At 43.7% G+C, this 19,315-nt stretch overlaps 1 protein-coding gene across 3 annotated transcripts in view; it reads left to right on the forward strand.

Annotated features, from left to right (window-relative positions):
- Positions 1–19,315, forward strand: part of Smim14 (small integral membrane protein 14) — a 98,433-nt gene that overhangs the window by 34,172 nt on the left and 44,946 nt on the right. The window contains exon 1 of one of the 3 annotated variants that reach the window (XM_021658709.2): positions 16,769–16,968. The exons of 1 other annotated variant lie outside the window; for it this stretch is intronic. The gene's annotated coding sequence lies outside the window, so the exon portion shown is untranslated. Of the gene's footprint in view, positions 1–16,768; positions 16,969–17,072; positions 17,246–19,315 lie in introns of those variants that run through there. One more of the 3 variants, XM_021658712.2, reaches the window with a different exon arrangement.

Here is a 19,315-nt window from a genome sequence, read left to right on the forward strand (position 1 = left end):
GGCTAAATTTGAACTCATAATCCCTCTACCTCAAGCCTTTGAAGTTCTGGGCTCAAAGTACCACCACACTATCTTGTTATCTTTCTGAGTCCTCTTTCTCACCTCCTGTCAGGAGGAAGGAGCGATTCAAGGAATACAGTTTGAAGCCAGTGCCCATCTGAGTCCGTGGGGGAATTTCCATTGCCAATTAGAAATTCTGTAATGTCCAAAAGCACTCTAAAGAGACAGAAGGAACTTATTAAGTCATAAGGAATGTATTAACTGAACAAGGTCCTCATGATGACTAAAAACACATTGTTCAATGTGAGTTTAGTGTCTCATGTATCTATCTATCTATCTATCTATCTATTATTTATTTATTATGTGCATTGGTGTTTTGTCTGTGTGTGTCTGTGTGAGGGTTTCAGATTCCCTGGACCTGGAGTTAAAGACAGTTGTGAACTGTCTTGTGCTGGGAATTGAACTCCGGTCCCCTGGAAGAAGCAGCCAGTGTTCTCAATCTCTGAGACATCATCTCTCTAGCCCCATCTGATGTCTCTCTAAAAAGTCATTAAATCATCACTGCAACTGTATCACTGCAACTATATATCTAGTGAGAGTCCAGAATGTTACTGAAGACCAGAAGTATTGCAGGCCTTTGGGGGAAAATTACCTTTTTTTAAAAAAATGGGGCATTATTGTTTGTTTGTTTGTTGTTTTGTTTGAGAACAGGGTCTTACTAATATAGCACTGACTGGCCTGAAACTGGCTGTGTAGACCAGTCTGGCCTTCAGCTCACAAAGATCTACCTGCCTCTGCCTTACTGGTGCTGGGGTATATATTACCTTGCCCAGTTTAAAATGATTGTTGTCAGCATACAACAGATTAGCATTGTTATGGAACACAGTCAATCTCAGTAATGTGTGTTGACCTCCTCTACACTTAGAGGTCCTGGTTTGAAACCACATGACCCGAACCATGGCTGATTGAGAAGAGTCAAAGAAAAATAGTCTTTTCCCAAGGAGGGCAAGAAGATCCTTCCCCTTAGGGAGGAGGTCAAGCTGTAGATTTGAGCATGGCACACCTGAGGCTGGGGCTGTTGTAGGAGAGGGCCATGGCCAGGAGCATGGTGGACTGCCCATGAAGTCTTGCATGCTTTCCTTTCGGGAATGCAAAGGAGAGTCCAAACTAGCAGTTAGGTTAACTCTTGCCTCTTCTCTATTGTATTTCTCTTTTGTAAATAATTGTCTGATGCCCTCTTCTGACCTCCTTGGATACCAGGGTAGGTACATGGCACATATACATTCATGCAGAAAAAACACTCATTATATATATGTATATGTATATGTATATATATATATATGTGTGTGTGTGTGTATACATATATCACTCATATATATAAAGCACTCATATATATATATATATCCTCATATATATATGGATATATGGGCTGGAGAGAGAGCTCCACAATTTTTTAGTTTGTTTTTTGGATGTGTGTTTTTTTGTGTTTTTTTTTCTTCAGAGTTTCTCTTCATAGTCCTGGCTGTCCTGACACTCACTTGGTAGACCAATGGCCTCTACCTCCCGAGTGCTGGGATCAAAGGTGCGTATCAATATCACTGGGCCCCATCTGATGGCTCAGAGGTTGAAAGCACTGGCTGTTTTTCCAAAGGTCTTGCGTTCAATTTCCACCAACCACTGGGTGGCTATAAGCATCTATAATGAGATCTGGTGCCCTCTTCTGGTGTGTAGGCACACATGCAAAGTACTGTATAAATAATAAATAAATCAATCTTTTTTTTTTTTTTTTTAAAAAGTGCTTACTCTTGCAGAAGATTCTGGTTTCGTTTTCAGCAGCCATATGGTGGTTCATAGCTACATGTAACTCTATTTCTAGGGGATCTGAACTCGCTTGGTACTGCACACATATGTTGTACAAACATACACTTAGTCAACACATACACATAAAATTAAAAAGAAATCTAAAAGCAAGCCATGTGCACATAAAATAATAATAAATACATCTCAGGATGTGATGGTGCATGCCTTTAATCCCAGCACTTGGGAGGCAGAGGCAGGCAGATCTTTGTGAGTTCAAGACCAGCCTAGTCTACAGAATGAGTTTCAGGCCAGCCAGAGCTACACAGAGAAACCCTGTCTCAAACCTTCCTCCCCTCTCCCCACACCACAAAAAAAGAAAAAAAAACAATAAATATTGTCTCCTATTTTAACTACACTTATTTATTTATTTAGAGATAGGATCCTGTTTTGTATCTGTGGCTAGCCTAGACTTACTATGCAGACCTGTAACCTCCAACTTGCAGCATCTAGCTATCAGGTAGTGATTCTCCTGCCTCTGTTTTCTGAGGACTGGGATTATAAACATGTGTCAGCATAGTTTGGGTTAATCATGTAGTGACCAAAGGGAAAGGATGGTGAAGAAAGGACTCTTGTGCTATCTTCCATTCCTAACGAGGTTTGTGGGGATAGTAGGCAAATTTATTCTCTTGCGTTCATTTTTGTTTTGTTTTTTATTTTTTGAGACAGGGTTTCTTTACCTAGCTTTTGCTGTCCTGGAACTCAAGATGTAGACCAGGCTGGCCTTGAACTCACAGAGATCTGCCTGCCTCTGCCTCCCAGACTGCTGGGATTATAGGTGTGCACCACTGCTGCCTGGCTTATTCATTTATTAATTTTGTGTTTATGAATATGGTGAGTGTGGTCACACATAGATGTGGAGGTCAGAGATAAATACCACACCTGGTGTCTTTCACAATCGATTTTCACCTTATTTTTTTGTGACAGGTTCTATCACTACCTAAGTTAGGTTTCTTTTGCTGTGGTGGAGACCATGACCAAAAGAAACTTGGGGAAGAAAGTGTTTATTTGGGATATAGGTCATCAGGGGAAGCTGAAGGGCTTAAGTTAGCCCGAATATAACTCCATTTTGAAATAAAGATCTTGACTGAGAACTGAATTCAGGTACAGAATATACACCTGGCAGAAAACAAAGTTAACTCTCCTAGCAACAGCCTCCCTGGCAATAATCAATAGGAATCAGTTGAGAATCAGGTGGGAAAATTCTCCCCAATGTTTCAGATATGGTTTAGAAAAATAGCCATTGTGATTATATGCCTTAGCCATTGTGATTGTGTGCCTCAGAAAAGATCACCCCGCCCTGCTAAACTTCACCCAATTCTGTAATGCCAAGGCTTGTGCCCCCCTGTTTGCTGCCATGGAAACCCCCTGCTCACAGACTTTCCCTTTAAAAATCCTGTTCACCCAGAGCTCAAGGTCCCACTTCTCTACTGCTGCGCCAATGAGACTTGGGTCCTGAGTTCGATCACTCTCGTAATAAAGCTCTCTTGCAATTGCATCGAGTCATCTCCTGGTGGTCTCTGAGGGTCCCGTGAACCTGGCATAACAAAGCCAAGACAGGAACTCAGGGCAGGAACCTGGAGGTGGGACCTAGAGAAGAAAGCAAGGAAGGGTGCTGCTTATTGGCTTGCTTCCTATGATTTGCTAAACCTGATTTCTTACGCAACCCAGGACCACCTGCCCAGGAGGTGCACTATCCCAGTGGGCTCAGTGCTACCACACCAATCATTAATCAAGAAACTTCCCTAAAGACTTACCTATCTGTGGGCAATCTGATGGAGACATTTTCTCAACTGAGGCTCTTCTCCTCCAATACCACTAGCTTGTTTAGAAACAAAACCAACCAGGCACTCACTGAGCCTGGAGTTCACGGATTTGACGAGGCTGCCAGCAGCCCATCTATCGTGTTGTCATGTGCCCTGTCGTCTCACCTCTCCCCTGCCCCCCAACTATGCTGTTTACAGTGACTGGCCTTCACACAGATACTGTAAATCTGAACTTAGGTCCTTATACATGCATCATAACCATCTTGCCAATTAAGCCTTCTCTGCACTCCCCTTGTCTGTGTTTTGAGACAAATTTTCACTATGTTTCCTAAGCTGGTCTCAAATTCACAGCTCTCCTGCTTCATCCACACAAGTGCTAGACTCACAGGCCTGTGTCATTAACCCTGGAGAGAGAAAATGCTCTCCATTGCATTTTCTGCAAGGTGATGACATTGAAAGATGTTGACAGAAACAGTTTGAGTGACTTGACTGAAGAGGAAAGACTTAAAGTCCCAGGGGCCTATTGGAAAGGTTTATTGTAGAATCTGTGTTGTAGGTGAGAAATGATGCCTCTGGGGGATAGTACTTGGGGATGAAAGCAGGAACTAAGAAAAGATGTTTTATGGAGACAGAAGCAAAAGAACATGGTGACTGAAACAGGAACACACCCAAAATGACTAACACTGGTGAGAAACTTGATGCAATCAGTTCATCAAATTTTGTGCCAGCCAGGGATCTTCTTCAATCTCTTAATGAACCTGAATACAAGAGACAAAAGCTCCTATTCATATTGGCTAAAGACAATATTTGGCTCACAAATTTGAAAGATGGAGTAGGCTTTTGAACTGACTTGCAGTGTCCCCAGTTCCATTTTCTAATAATTCTTTCAACTTTGCTTTCTTCCCCATATCAATGATTTTCCTTAGGTTGATTCTGAAGAATGTGCTAAAGCTAGCTTGCAAAGATGGCTGAGTGCATAACAGTCTTTCCCCACAAGCCTGATGACCTGAATTCAATCCCCAGAATCCTTGGTGGGAGGATAAAACTGACTCTCAAAAGTTGTCCTTTGATAGTTGTCTGCACTCACACTTATCACATCATTCTCAGACAGACAGACAGATACACACACACACACACACACACACACACACACACACGGGGGGGGGGAGACAGTAAATAATTTAAAAACAGATTGCTCTACTCTTCTGGCTTCTCACTCTCTCTCACAACCATGTTGAGGGAAAAGAGGTTGGTTCTTCCTCCAGATCTCTCATTCAATGCCTAGATTGGGTCTCATTTAGATCAACACTGAACTATTCCTTGGGAGCAAAAGAAACATTTGTGCTTATTTTAATCAGTCACTAGCAAAGCAAGGGGATTGGCAGGGTCCATACATAATGAAGGGTGCCTTCAGCACCAGGGTATAACAAGGAGAAAATAACCACAAAGCCCAGTTGAGTGAGTTTAGAAGGCAGGCAGAAATGTGATTCCAGTGCAAAGAGATACAGAGTTGGAGGGCATTTGCATTGACGTTAATTTGGAGGTTTGGGAGAATGCGATATTATTTCCAGTGATGATGGTTTATGAGAAGAACGAGAAGACTGAGTAACAAAGGGCCAGTGCTGGGTGATGGAAGACAGCAAAGAAAGGTGAAATGGGGCCAAAGAGGCATTGTTAGTGGAACCAAAGTAGGAACAGTTCCTTGCTATCTCTGTAGCCATGGCTTGTGTGTTTAAGAAGTTTGTAGCCAGGTAGGTTGGTGCACACCAATCTGCAATCTACTCAGGAGGCAGAGGCAGGCAGATCTGTGAGTTTGAGGTGAGCCTGGCCCAGGACAGCCAAGACTACGCAGAGAAACCCTGTCTTGAAAAAAAAAAAAAAGAAGAAAACAAATAAGCAAACAAACAAAAAAAATAAGGTAGTCTGAGATGGCTCAGCAGTTAAAAGTACTTGCCTATAAGCTTGAGGGTCCCACAACAGAAGAACTGTCAAGGATGGTTCTCTGAATCTGCATGTATATGATGGCACACACATGCCTACCTGTATTCACTCATCACACACATGCACTCACGCGAGCACACACACACATACACAAATAAATAATCAAAAGCTAAATAATAATAATAGTAATAATAATAATAGTAATAGTAATAATAATAAAAGCCAAGTGTGGACTTGTAATCCCAGCGCTAGGGAAGTAGAGACAGGCAGATCCCAGGAGCTTGCTGGCCAGCCAGCCTAGCCTATTGTGCAATTCCAGGCCAGAGATCCTGTCTCAGTTTTTGTTTTATTTTTAAGGTAGACGGTGCCTGAGGAGGGTTACCTATGCTGTCCTCCGGCCTCCTCATGCATGGGCACCTGAGCACACCAGCATGCACACCTAGTTGGTTTTTGTTTTTCTTAGCTCTCCAACTCAATGTAGGTCTTCATAGGTAAATGTTCTCCCATTTATTCCATTTTCTCCATCATAGAGTTCTTCAAAGCTTGTCTCTTCTTTTGTTTTTTGAAATGCATTTATTTTTACTGCCTGTGAGCATGCCACAGTGCATGTGTGATCAGAGGATAGCTTTTGGGGGTCAGTTCTTGCCTTAGATCTTGCTGACACATGGTTATTCTTGTTTGTGCTGCTGAGGTGTGTACTCCAGGATAGCTGGCCTGGGAGATTTTGGGGCGGTTTTCTGGTCTCCACCTCCCAACTCCCTATAGGAATGTCAGCATTTCAAATGCATGCCACCACCACCTCTGACTTTCCATGTAAATCCCAGGGACCTAAATGAGTCATCTCTCCAGCCCTTTGTTTGTTTTTGGAGACAGGATTTCATTATGTGGCCTTGAGTTTAAAGACCAGGTTGGCCTTGAACTCATAGATAGCCACCTGCCTCTGCTCTGGAGTACTAGGATTAAAACTAGGCACCAATGAACTACCACACTGACTTGCTTTTCTTTCTCTCTCTCTCTCTCTTTCTTTCTTTTTAAATTAGAGTATCACCCCAGGCTTACTTCAGATTTGCTGGGTAGCCAAGGATGATCTTGAACTTTTGATTTACCTGTCTCTACCTCCCAAGTGTAGAGATTATACCATCATGCTTTGGTTGGATTCCCCAGCACTAGCATAAATCAGGTGTGATGGTCCAAGCCTGCAAGCTCAGGGCTTGAAAGGTGAGGTAGGAGGGAGCAGAAATTCAACATCAGTGCTAGAGAGGTGGCTCAAAGTTTAAGAGCACTTGCTTATTTTGCAGAAGACCTGGGTTCAGCTCCCAGCACCCTCATGGCAACTTACAACTCTAGAATTCCAGTTCTAGGGGATCAGCACCTTCTTCTGATGAAAGCATGCACAAAGTACAAAGCAGTCATATGCATAAAATATAAATGTGTTTATTTCTTAGACAGGATTTCTCTGTGTAGTGTTGGTTGGCCTGGAACTCATTTGTCCACCAAGCTGTCCTGCCTCTGCCTTCCTCTGCTTCCTGAGAGAGGAGACTAAAGATGTGAGCCACTACCATCTGGTTTTAAAAACAAAAATTTTTTTTAAGTTCAAGGTCAGCCTGTCTCAATAAGCAAAAAAAAAAAAATTCAAAGCTTTCTTTCACCACATACAATTTGGTATATGTGAGAATTCATTTTAAAAATCAAAAGTAAATAGAAAGCAGTACGTGATGGTGAGAAGATATTCTATGAAAGTAGAAGTTCAGTTAGTGCTGTGATTCACATGAGTTATGTACAATTCATAAAAAAGATAATTTACTATGAAATACTCTGTTGCAAAATATTTGATCTCATTGTGAACCCCAAGATTGTGAACTGTAAAAATCTGTTTCTTGTTTGGTGTGGTTCAGGCCCAACACACACCCTTAATCCAATAAACTTTTTGTTTATTGTAAACAGGTGATTATGGTGTAGCTCAGCCCCAGGACTCATCTTTACCCCAATAGCTTTCTGTACACAGGATTTAACAAAGTTAATCCTAGGTCAAGAAGCAGAGCAAGAAACCAGCTGACAGGGCTTAAGTAGAAAGGAGGGATTTTAAGAGAAGGCTATTTAAGATATCATGGAGAGGAAGGAACTTCTTGCTTTTGGCTTTTTCCTCCTGGGCTGTCTGGTGAGTTAGCAGGCCTTTTCCTCCTGGACTGTCAGCTGACCTAGCAAGCCTTTGGCCTTTTGGCTTTTTCCTTGGCATGTGAGCTGAATAGGAAAGTGTTTTCTATGTCTCTCTGAGCTAGTAAGTTTTCACCCCAGCATCCACCTCCTGAGTCTTCTGTGGTAAAATTGAATGATTGAGATTTTCTTTATTTAAAACAACAGTCCTGACTCAGAGTCATGTCTTTCTTTTTTAAGATTTTTTAAGTTACGTGTAGTGTTCTGCTTGCATGTGGACACCAGAAGAGGGCACCAGATCTCACTATAGATGGTTGTGAGCCACCATGTGGGTGCTGGGAATTGAACTCAGGACCTTTAGGAAGGGCAGCCAGTGCTCTTAACCTCTGAGCCATCTCTCCAGCCCTCAAAGCCATCACTTTCAGTGCTTTACCATTTTCAGGAATTCTTTCCCCACTGCTGCCACTAACCACCTTGCTGTTCTTTAACACTGATCAGTTTTAGAGGATGATGGAAAAGCTCTGGTCCTGGGGCCAGGGGATGCCTCAATCAGTAAAGAAGCGCTTCAAGTACAAGCATGGAATCCTGAGTTCAGGTCCTCAGCACTTATGGAAAAAAAAAAAAAAAAAAACAGTGGTGGCACACGACTGTAACCCTAGCATTAGACAGGAGGAAACAGGAGGCTCTGCTGTGTGCTGGCCAAAGTGGTGAGCTACAGGTTCAGGAAGAGACCTACCTATACCACACCACTGTGGAGAGCAGAGCAGGAAGACACCTGACATCAGCTTCTGGCCTCCACCCACACTCTCACAAAAGGCATGTCTACACTTTCATACACTGCACTCAGACACACACACACAGAGTTCTGACTCTGAAGTCAGAAAACTGAGGTAACTTTATGTTCCTCATTTTCTTCATCTGTAAAATGTGATTATGTCTGTTTTGTTTTTGAGACAAGGTCTTACTCTGCAGCCAGCCTGGAACTCACTATGTCGACCCAGGTAGCCCCACACTTGCACCAACTGGTCTGTCTCTGCCTTCCCACAGCTGGGGTTATTGGTATGCACTTTACACCCAGCATGATACTTTTCCTAGCACAGGCCAAGGCCTGGCACAGCAAAAGTGCTCATCTGATAGTGGCTGATAACTTCAGTTTCACCATCTCAGACTGATGCTCTCCTCACTCTGTTTGCAAGTAATTGACAACAGAATCATTCATCATTTAAAAAGGTTGTTTCTCAATGTGATTTCTGGTATTTGGGAGAATTACTTATTAAAGCCAAAGACTGAGTGTTCTGTTTCTATGTCATGCTTATTCAGGCCGTAGCCACAGTCTGTCTTTGGCCTTATATTTCTCAGTAATTTTATGATTTAATCACTGGAAATGATTGTCTGGTCCTATCTATGTTCCTTAGTAGGGTCTGTCTTGTGGTGGGAAAAGCAGGCCACCGCTGCTATAGATTACCAGTGTTTTCTATATTTTATAGGTAAGTTTTCTTTGCTTTTGGTCTGTACTTTTAAAATATGATCAAATGTCTTTTTTTTTTTTTTTTTTGAGACAGGGTTTCTCTGTATAGCCTTGACTGTCCTGGCTGGCGCCTTGAACTCGCAGAGATCTATCTGCCTGCCCCTGGCTCTAGGGTGCTGGAATTTAAGGTGTGAGCCCTCACTCCTGGCCCTTTTTTCATTCTTTTCTGCTGGGTCCAGGTGATTTTATACTGTCTCAAACTTTTTGCCCTCCTACCTAGTTTATAACAAAATACTGAGAAATCTTCCACTGCAGATTTGTATTTCCCTTTTCATTTCTTTTTCTTTTATTTTTTAATTATGAGTATTTTGTCTGCATATATGCCTGTGCTTGATAGTTGAGGAATTCAGTAGAGAGCATCAGATTCCTTGGAAATGGAATTAGAGATGGTTTTCAATTACCACATGGGTGCTGAAAATCAATCTGAAATCCCTGGAAGAACAACCAAGGATCTTTTTTTTTCTTTTTCTTTATTTAAAATTATATTTATTTTTTTATTAATTACAGTTTATTCACTCTGTATCCCAGCTGTAGCCCCCTCCCTCATCCCCTCCCTCATCCCCTCCCAATCCCACCATCCCTCCCTATTCTCCCCCCATATCCTTCCCCAAGTCCACTAATAGGGGAGGTCCTCCTCCTCTTCCCTCTGGTCTTAGCTTATCAGGTCTCATCAGGACTGGCTGCATTGTCTTCTGTGGCCTGGTAAGGCTGCTCCCCACTCAGGCAGAGGTGATCAAAGAGTTCATGTCACTGAGTTCATGTCAGAGACAGCCCCTGCTCCCCTTACTAGGAAACACATTTGGAGACTGAGCTGCCATGTGCATGGGTTCTAGGTTACCTCCATGCATGATCCTTGGTTGGAGTTTCAGTCTCAGAAAAGACCCCTGTGCCCAGATTTTTTTTTTTTTATTCTGTTGCTCTCCTTGTGGCACTCCTGTTCCCTCCAGGTCTTTCTATCTCCCCCTTCTTTCATAAGATTCCATGCACTCTGCACAAAGTTTGGCTATGAGTCTCAGCATCTGCTTTGATACTGTACTGGGAAGAGTCTTTCAGAGGCCATCTGTGGTAAGTTCCTGTCCTGTTCCCTGTTTTCTTCCTCTTCCAATGTTCATCCCATTTGCCTTTCTGAGTGAGGATTGATCATCTTACCCAGGGCCCTCCTTCTTGTTTAGCTTCTTTAAGTGTACAGATTTTAGTATGTTTTTCCTATATTACATGTCTATTATCCACTTATAAGTGAATATATACCATGCATGTGTTTCTGCTTCTGGGATACCTCACTTAGAATGATCTTGTCTAGTTCCCACCATTTGCCTGCAAATTTCATGATTTCCTTATTTTTAATTGCTGAGTAGTATTATGATGTATAAATGTACCACAATTTCTGTATCCATTCCTCTGTTGAGAGACATCTGGGTTGTTTTCAGATCCTGGCTATTATAAATAAACATGATATGATATGAACATGGCTGAGCAAATGTCCTTGTTGTATTCTTGAGCATATTTTGGATATTTGCCTAGAAGTGGTATAGCTGGATCTTGGGGTAGCACTATTCCTGATTATCTGAAAAAGCACCAGATTGATTTCCAAAGTGACAACCAAGGATCTTAACTGGGAGTTATCTCTCAGCCCCTCTCTGATAGTATTTTCAGTTGAGATTAAACTCCATACAAACAGTCATAGTTAAGTGGACTTCTTCTATTGCTATTTCCTCAGCTTTCCAATATACTGTAACAAAATACCTCAGATAATCAACTTAAAAAAAGGAATGGTTTTATTTTGATTTGTAGATTTGGAAACTACACTCTATAGTTAGTTTGCTCGCATTGCTTTTGTGCCAGTATGGAGACAAAACATATTACAGGAACACATAGAGGAAGCTCCTTCCAGCTCAGCTGAAATCCCAACTAGTTCCTACTGAGGACACCCACAGTGGTCTAAGACACACACACCCCCACATTAAGCTCAACTTCTTAAAGGTTCTATCACCTTCTTATGGGGGGACCAAGCTTAATGCATGGAGGCCTTCAGGGAACAGCCCAGAATCAAACTATACCTGCAGCTAAAGAGGGCTGGATTTGCTCAGATGACTCTCCTTTACACATCTATTGCTGATGAATTAAGGACTTCATCAGTACAAAGGCACCTCTCAGTAAGGAGTCCAGAGTGACCAGGCCAGGCCACGGACTATTCTGAGTAAAGCATGGGGCCAGATGCAGTTTCTCTTTCAGATCAGAGATCACTGTATCTCCCAGAATGCTTCAGAAGTCCAAGTTGCTTGGAGTCTTGGCCAAAGAGATTTGTAATTTTCTAGCTATGTAGGTATATTCCTGCAAAATATCATTTCAACACCGTAACTGAAACTGGGTATGAAACAGCAGTGTAATGGATATTGATGATCAATGTTGAAAAAGTGGTATAAGCTACAGTCACAGCAACACTGCTTAGGCCCGAGGTTGCAGCCCGACACTATTAATCAAATGTTTCCTGCCTTGACCACAGCTTGGTGCAGGAACTTCAGGAATGCATTCAGTGTTTATTCTTGGCCTGGTGAAAACAAGTGTCACAATATAACTCACTATCATGGCTGAATCAAGGCATTTTAGTTTTTTGTTTCTTTGTTTGTCTGTTTGTTTTTTTAGAGACTGGTGAACAGCAGTGTTAAGAGAGCTTACTACTCTTGCAGAGGACCAGGGTTCAATTCCCAGCACCCACAAGGTGATTCACCACTACCTGTAAACCCAGTTCCCCTTCAGCTATAATACTTAGAAGCAAATCTGAGCTTTTTTCCCTCTTTAAATACAACTATATATATTTTTTGAGGGGGGGTTCGAGATGAGAGGACCAGGCCTGCCACCCCTGCCGCCGCCAAAAAAAGTCATCAGTCCCAGGACTAGGCCATAGGTCATCCAGGAATAAGAAAACCATAAAATTCCCGACCCAAGGAATATCCTGGAGGAAACCACAAGAATGGGAAGATATCTTATCTTAGGATGGGCATCTGTGCTGGGCAGCCCACCAACCTAACATTCCTGAGGTCTATAGATAGCTTGCTCAGTGTTAGTTATGTTAGTTAGCCAATCACTTTGTAACAAGCTTGCCCTTGCTGAATGTCATCCAATCCTGTAACTGCTAAATTGGGAATTCCCGGTTCTTGCTCAAACCCCAATAAAAACCCTGCAGTGCAGCTGCTCGGGGCTCTCCTCTCTGATCCACTGCACTGGTGATGATGGAGAGACCAAACTTAAGCCTGAATAAATCCCTTTGCTCTTGCATACATTGTCCAGCTTCTGGTGGTCTTGGGGACCTTAAGATCTGGGCATAACAGGGACAGGGTTTCTCTGTGTACCCTTGGCTGTCTTGGACTCACTTTGAACACTATGCTGGCCTCAAACTCACAGCAACACACCTGCATTTGCCTCCCAGAGTGTTAGGATTAAAGGTGTGTGAGACCAAGCCCCAATAACCTGGAAGTTCTTAAACACAGCACACAGGAGCTAACTGTAAAGAACGGTTTTTATTCAGTCTCCAAGTGAGTTCCCTAATAAGGGGAACAGGGGCTATCTCTGACATGAACTCAGTGGCTGGCTCTTTGATCACCTCCCCCTGAGTGGGGAACAGTCTTACCAGGCCACAGAGGAAGACAATGCAGCCAGTCCTGATGATACCTGATAGGCTAGGGTCAGATAGAAGGGGAGGAAGACTTCCCCTATCAGTGAACTTGGGGAGGCACATGGGAGGAGAAGAGGGAGAGAGCAGGATTGGGAGGGGACGAGGATACAAAATGAATAAATTGTAATAAATAAAAAAAATTAAAAAGAGATACAACATAAAAATAAAAAAAGAAAGGTTTTTATGAGCCTGGCACAGTGGTGCAAGCCTGTGATCCCAGTACTCAGGGAGGCAGAGGTAAGTGGATATTTGTGAGTTCAAAGCCAGCACAGAGAAACCCTGTCTCAAAAAAAAAAAAAAAAAAAGAAAAAAGAAAAGAAAGGTTTCCATTAAGAGAGTGAGGAAACACTGCACCACAACACACAATTTGGGCACACGAAAAAAAAGACACTCTGCAAAGCTGAGCTGGAGACTTGGGAAAGCCAAAGCTTAGGTTGTTCTTGAGGGCTGGGACTTTTAAAGTTTCTGAAGGGTCTTCCTCCTCTACTTTAGGGGTTGGTCAGTTTGAAGAGAAACATGATGGCTGACTGGTCCACAACTGTTTTGCAAACATGTCCTGATTTGGCCTTGACCTTGCTGAACCACTCCATCCCCAGGCACCTTACTGGCAGGAAAAAGAAAGCCCACAAGACCTTTAAGCTACTAGGCTTTTGTCTCAGATCAGGTAAAGAAGCAGTCATCTTGGAAGTTTACCTCCTTTATTACCTAGCCATGGTCCTTCTCCCTATTTGTCTGCCAATCAGGGAGTTTGTCTGATTCCTAGACACTTGGTGCTAGCAAAAGGTCTATTTTTCTTCTTAATACATTTCCTACAATTTCATTTTCTCTCTCTCTCTTTTTCTTTCGTGGTGATAGGAAACCCAAGCCTCATGTATGCTAGGCAATCAATTACTCCATCAGTGAGCTATATATCCATAGCCTCACAGTTTGTTGTTGTTTTTTTTTTTTTTCCTGTAAAGGCATCCCTCCAGACCCAGTGGGAGGCTAGATTTTTATCCTTAGCACCAAAGAATAAAAGCCAAAATAACTGACAAGGCATCCCTCCAGAAGAAGAAGAGAGGCAAATCATTGAGAGATGTTCTGTATCTTGTTACAGGATCACATGGCTGTGTGCAGGAATCAAGGACACCATGAGAACAGGGACCACAGAATCAAGGAAGCAGGATGCGTTCTCTGAAGTGATAACCACAGGTCTGACCTATGGGTCTGACCTAGGTCCTATGCATATGTTGTGGTTGTGTAGCTTGATGTTTTTATGAGACTCCTAACAGTGGGAACATGGACTCTCTGACTCTTGCTTTTCTTGGGACCTTTTTCCAATTGCTGAGTCACTTTGCCCAGCCTTGATATGAGGGATTGTGCCTAGTCTTATTGTAACCTGTTATGCGTGTTCAGTTGCTATCCCTGCTCTTTTCTGAAGGGAAACCTAGGAAAAGTGGATCTAAGGGGGTAGGAGGTTTGGGAGTTTCTGGAAGGAGAAACTATGTGGGTGTAAAATCAAAGTGTACACTTAAGACTTGGTATGTCCAGATAGCACTCATAAAAGGCCCTCAGTGTAATTGATTTTTTTTTTAAAGGCTAGGTTCTCAGATAGCCCAGGCTGTCTTCACACTCACTACATAGCTGAGGATAGCCTTGCATTTCTAATCCTCATGTGTTTGTCTTCCCAGTGCTGGGAATGCAGTGTGTGCCAGCATACCTGAGTTAACATAACTGATTTTAGAGATAAGTTCTTTCCAGGTAGCCCTGGCTGACCTTCAACTATGTCTACTAGGGTTGACTTCAACTCACAGAGATCCACTTGCCTCTGCCTCTGGCGTGCTGTGATTAAAGGGCTGAGCCACTACGCACAACTGCTCCCAGTTTTTAAAATGAGCATGTTGGTGGTCTTTCAAGGGTTTGCTAACATGCTGCCTGTCATCCTCCAACTTCCAACTGAACCAGGAGCAGACTGATCCAAACTGACTTATTTTCCACCATTTGAAATTGGAATTTAGAAACGTCAAAGGTCCTTACTCCATGTGTGCGGTGTGTGTGTAGAGGTGGTGTTTGGTATTAAAAAAAAAGTTTAGTATTTGGAGAAGATAAAAAGATTAGCATAATGGGTTGTAGAGATGACTCAGCAGTTAAGGAGACTTAACCCTGTTGCAGAGCATGCAGGTTTGGCCGCTGGCACCCACGCAGCAGCTCAGTTCCAGGGAATCTAGTACCTCTACTGCTTTTCTGGGCCCCATGCATGGTATACATATAGACACTCAAGCACACACACATATACATTAGATATAATTTTAAAAAAGATTTGCATAAAAGTTTTACAAGATCAGGGAGACGAAATTTGGGAGAGATTTATGGGATATTAACCCTTTGTGGGCTAGCTGTCTTTGAGAGAAAGAAAAACATTTCTCACAATTGAGTGTGCGTTGCTTTTTACATGGAGTCTGAGGATTTGAATGCAGATCCTCACGCCTCTGCAGCATTGCTGTGCCATCTTACCAGCCCTCATAAGGCGAATTCTAAAACTTTATATGTATATAATTAAATGCCCAGCAGTGATGGCCCACACCTTCAATCCCAGCACTTGGAAAGCAGAGGCATGTGGATCTCTGTGAGTTTGAGGCCAGCCTGGTCTACAGATGGAGTTGCAGGACAGCCAGGGCTACAAGAGAAATCCTGTCTCAAAAAATAAATCAAATAAAACAATAATTATATTAATACTTATGTAATATGTATATACACACATGAATGAAGGAAAATCATATATGTAGGTCCTTCTTGTGTGTGCACAGACTTGCACAGCATTACTTTAAAGGATTTTGTTTTCCTTGTTGTTAGACTGTTAAAATATTAGAGAAGAAAATGAAATTCCACGTGGATGTTTTCTGTTTAATATTTTCTGTCCAGACTTTAGATTCTCAGATTTTTTTTTCTTTTACTTAATTGTCACAGTTTCTTGAAGTCATTGGATACATCGAAAGAATTAGGGTTTCCACACCTGCTTCCAGAGATGCTCTTCTTGCTCATCAGGCTCCATACTTCTATTTGCTGATGTTCCCTGAGCTTTCTTTCTTACATAGGTATGAAGTTGAGTTTGGATTGTTGAAATACTGCTTCTTAGCCTCCCTAGCCCAAGAATGTAGCGCTGCTACCCTCCTTTGGCTACCTTTCCTCCCTCACCAGGAGGCCAAATCCATGGCTAGGCTCCCCTCACTTTTTAAAAAATTACGACATATTCTACGTGGCACTGGCTGGCCTCAATTTCACATACCCGCCTTTCCCAGCCAGAATTTCTCTTTGTAGCTCTGGCTGTCCTGGGGCTCTGTAGACCAGCCTCCCTGTCTCCCTGTGCTTTAGAGCCATTACACCGGCTTTTAAAATGCATCTTTTAGCGTTAAAGTTTTACTTAATTTAGGTCTGTTTTCCGGTCCAAAACTGGAACATCATCAAGAGCACTCAAACCACCACAGTTGATACGCTCCCGTAATCTTCGAGTTCCGATTTTCACTGGAACCTGATGGTCAACTACCAGCACCTCTGCAGGTGGACAGGGTCTCAGCAGACATCAGCCTGCGCGCACCTCCACCTAGGTGTGACTAAACGCTGCGGAGGCCAGAAGCCATTCCTTCAGCAAACGGATACGTGCGTCAGACGATAGTGGCCACGGAAGCCAACGCGGAGACTACGAGGGACAATTCAGCCGCCCGGGCGCCCCTCCTTCACAGTGGAGCAGCCCCACCCCTCCACGCCGGAACTGCCTCCTCTGCGCCCGGCGCGCCCACGCACGTCAGCGCAGAAGCTGCGGAGCCGCCTCCCTCCGACGCAGGTGGCCAGCGCGACACGCGCATGCTCAGGAGCTACGGTCGCGGGAGGCTCGGGGAGCTGCAATCTGTTGCGCCGCCCTCGGAAGCCGGCAGATCCGGGTCTCGTGGCAAAGAGTGACGTGGTCTATCGAATCCAAACAGAGGGGAGGAGGCCGGCGGCCAGCAGCAGCGATAGCGGCGTCCGGAACGCTCCCGGCTGCCACCCTCCCCACCCGCCGCTTGTTTGGGCGGGTGAGTGTCCCCCCCCAACTGGCCCACCGCCCTCCTCGGCGACCCTCTTCGGGTTGCCGCTTGTGTGCCCGCGCGCTCCCGGGGACCGCTGCGGCAGAGCGGCTCTGCCTGGCGCTTGCACCCGGCGAACCCGCGGCCGCCGGCCGGGAAGCCTGCATCTGGGCTGGACGGGCACCCGCAGATCGGGGTGCTTTCACTTTTCGGACCACATAGGCAGCGCGGGCGTGCAGGGGACTGGGGACAGTAACCCCGAAAGCCGGGCGGTGACGTTTGCCTGGTGGGTTCGATGAAGTCACCCGGACTCGGCCCTTTGTTGTGGTGTGTGATAGCTGCCATCCTGAAAGCCAGAGCTCCTTTTTAGCCTCCTTTGTGTTGCGGATTTAAAGGATTTCCCCTTTACTGTTGGTTCAGTTTGTGGGGCCGGGGTTGACAGCAGGTAGCAGCACCGTTATTGGAAGGAATGCAGGGCGATAGCCTGGCAAGGCTTGAAGCCGAAGTTTTCCGAAGTGGTTTGTTTAAAACGTTAGGATTTTAGCCAAGATGATATTTACTGGCTCTAAGAGGCGGCAGGATGCTTTTAGCTGCCCCAGTTGGGAAAACCACGATTTTTTAGGATGTGGCCTTAATCGTGGAATGCCTTAGGTTTGCATCTGGAGCGCCGAGTAAGCTTCAGGAAGCATTTATACCTGCATTGGTAGAGAGACCCTCTCGATTTTTGTGCTGTATTTTCAGAAACTGCTGGCAGCTATTCGTACCAAAAATTTGGAAAAGCCTGCAATTTCCCAAGTGTTCTATTCTGGAGACGCTTGGGAGGCTTTCTTGTCGCCCTGTGTCTGATGTGGAGGTTGGGGGAAACAGCTGCCTTGCAGGTGACTCACTGCTCGCGCAGATTCCTTTAGTGTATCCGCCCACCTTTCGCCCTCTGTGACAGACCAGAAAACCAAACCTGGGTGTTCCGACATGGTTTTAAAAAGGGACAGCTTCCCCTCTCCAGGATACTTCATTGAAGTGTTTCTGTGGTAAACAGCAGGAAAAAACAACAAAAATAGGTTGATTGCTTTCGTCAAATCTGGGCAGAATTCTTAGGATTTAGACCCCTTTCTTTGAAGGATGTGCCCTTGGGCACTAACGGACCTGTTGTCAAATCTTTTCTTCCTTTGTAGGTCATGGCTTTTTTCCTTCTACCATACTTGGAATCCTGCTGATATATACAAAGGGGAAATTTCTTTTTGCACTTCCTCCTTAGCAGCTTAAAAAAACAAAAAACAAAACCTTTATACCATCCTAAAAATATTTTTCGCTTGTGCGAAATGTTTGTGATGATTGGAGGGAATATTGATTAAAGTACATGAAGAGAAAATAATAATCATGCCACTCAACTCGCCAGAATGGTTAGTTTATTATCCTTCCGGATGCTTTTGCCATTGTTTTATAGAAATGTGGTATCATGCTGCATTTGCTTTTAAAAAATAAATTTTATTTAATGTGTATGGGTATTTTGCCCATATGTATGTCTGCGCATCTTATGCATTCCTGGGTGCCCAAGGAGGTATTGGATCCCCTGGGATTTGGTTTACAGAGGGTTATGAGTTGCTGTGTGGTTTCTGGGAGCGGAACCCAGGTCCTCTGGAAGAGCATTTAATGCTCTAATCCCCCAGCCATCTCTACACTGCTTGTATTTTGTTTTTTTTTTTTTTTTCCTGTGGGCACTTTGTTGTTTGTTTGTTTTTTGAGACTGGGTTTCTCGGGCTGGAGAGATGGCTAGGAGGTTAAGAACTGACTGTTCTTCCAAGGGTCCCGAGTTCAATTCCCAGCAACCATGTAGTGTGGCTTGGAACCATCTATAGTGAGATCTCATGCCTACTTCTGGTGTGCAGGCACAATGCTGTATAAGTAATAAGTAAATAAACCTTAAAAAAATAGTAGACCAAGACAGGATTTCTGTGTAACCCTCCTAGCTGTCCTGGAACTCTGTAGACCAGGCTGGCCTCCAACTGAGAGATCCGCCTGCCTCTGCTTTCTGAGTGCTCGGATTAAAGGTGTGGGCTACCATTACCCAACCCCATGGGCACGTTTTTGAGTTGTTAATTAGTTTGCAGCTATGGATGTAAACTTCTTAGGGTGAAATTCCACCATGTTAGAAAGACAGTATCTATGAAAGCCATAGTGTTGAAAGTTTTCTCCCTGGTCTCTATGGTGACATTGTGAGATTTAAGAAATCGGTAGACAGTGTATGACGTGAGATTTACCTTGTTACACTCCTAAGGCAGTAATGTGCAATGTGAAACTTTAGTACGGTTTTTCTTGTTTAATAGTTCCACTCGGGTAAGCTTAGGGTGTAATCCTT

The sequence above is a fragment of the Meriones unguiculatus genome, chromosome 12 (assembly GCF_030254825.1).
Source record: "Meriones unguiculatus strain TT.TT164.6M chromosome 12, Bangor_MerUng_6.1, whole genome shotgun sequence".
In the NCBI taxonomy this organism is placed as follows: Eukaryota; Metazoa; Chordata; class Mammalia; order Rodentia; family Muridae; genus Meriones; species Meriones unguiculatus.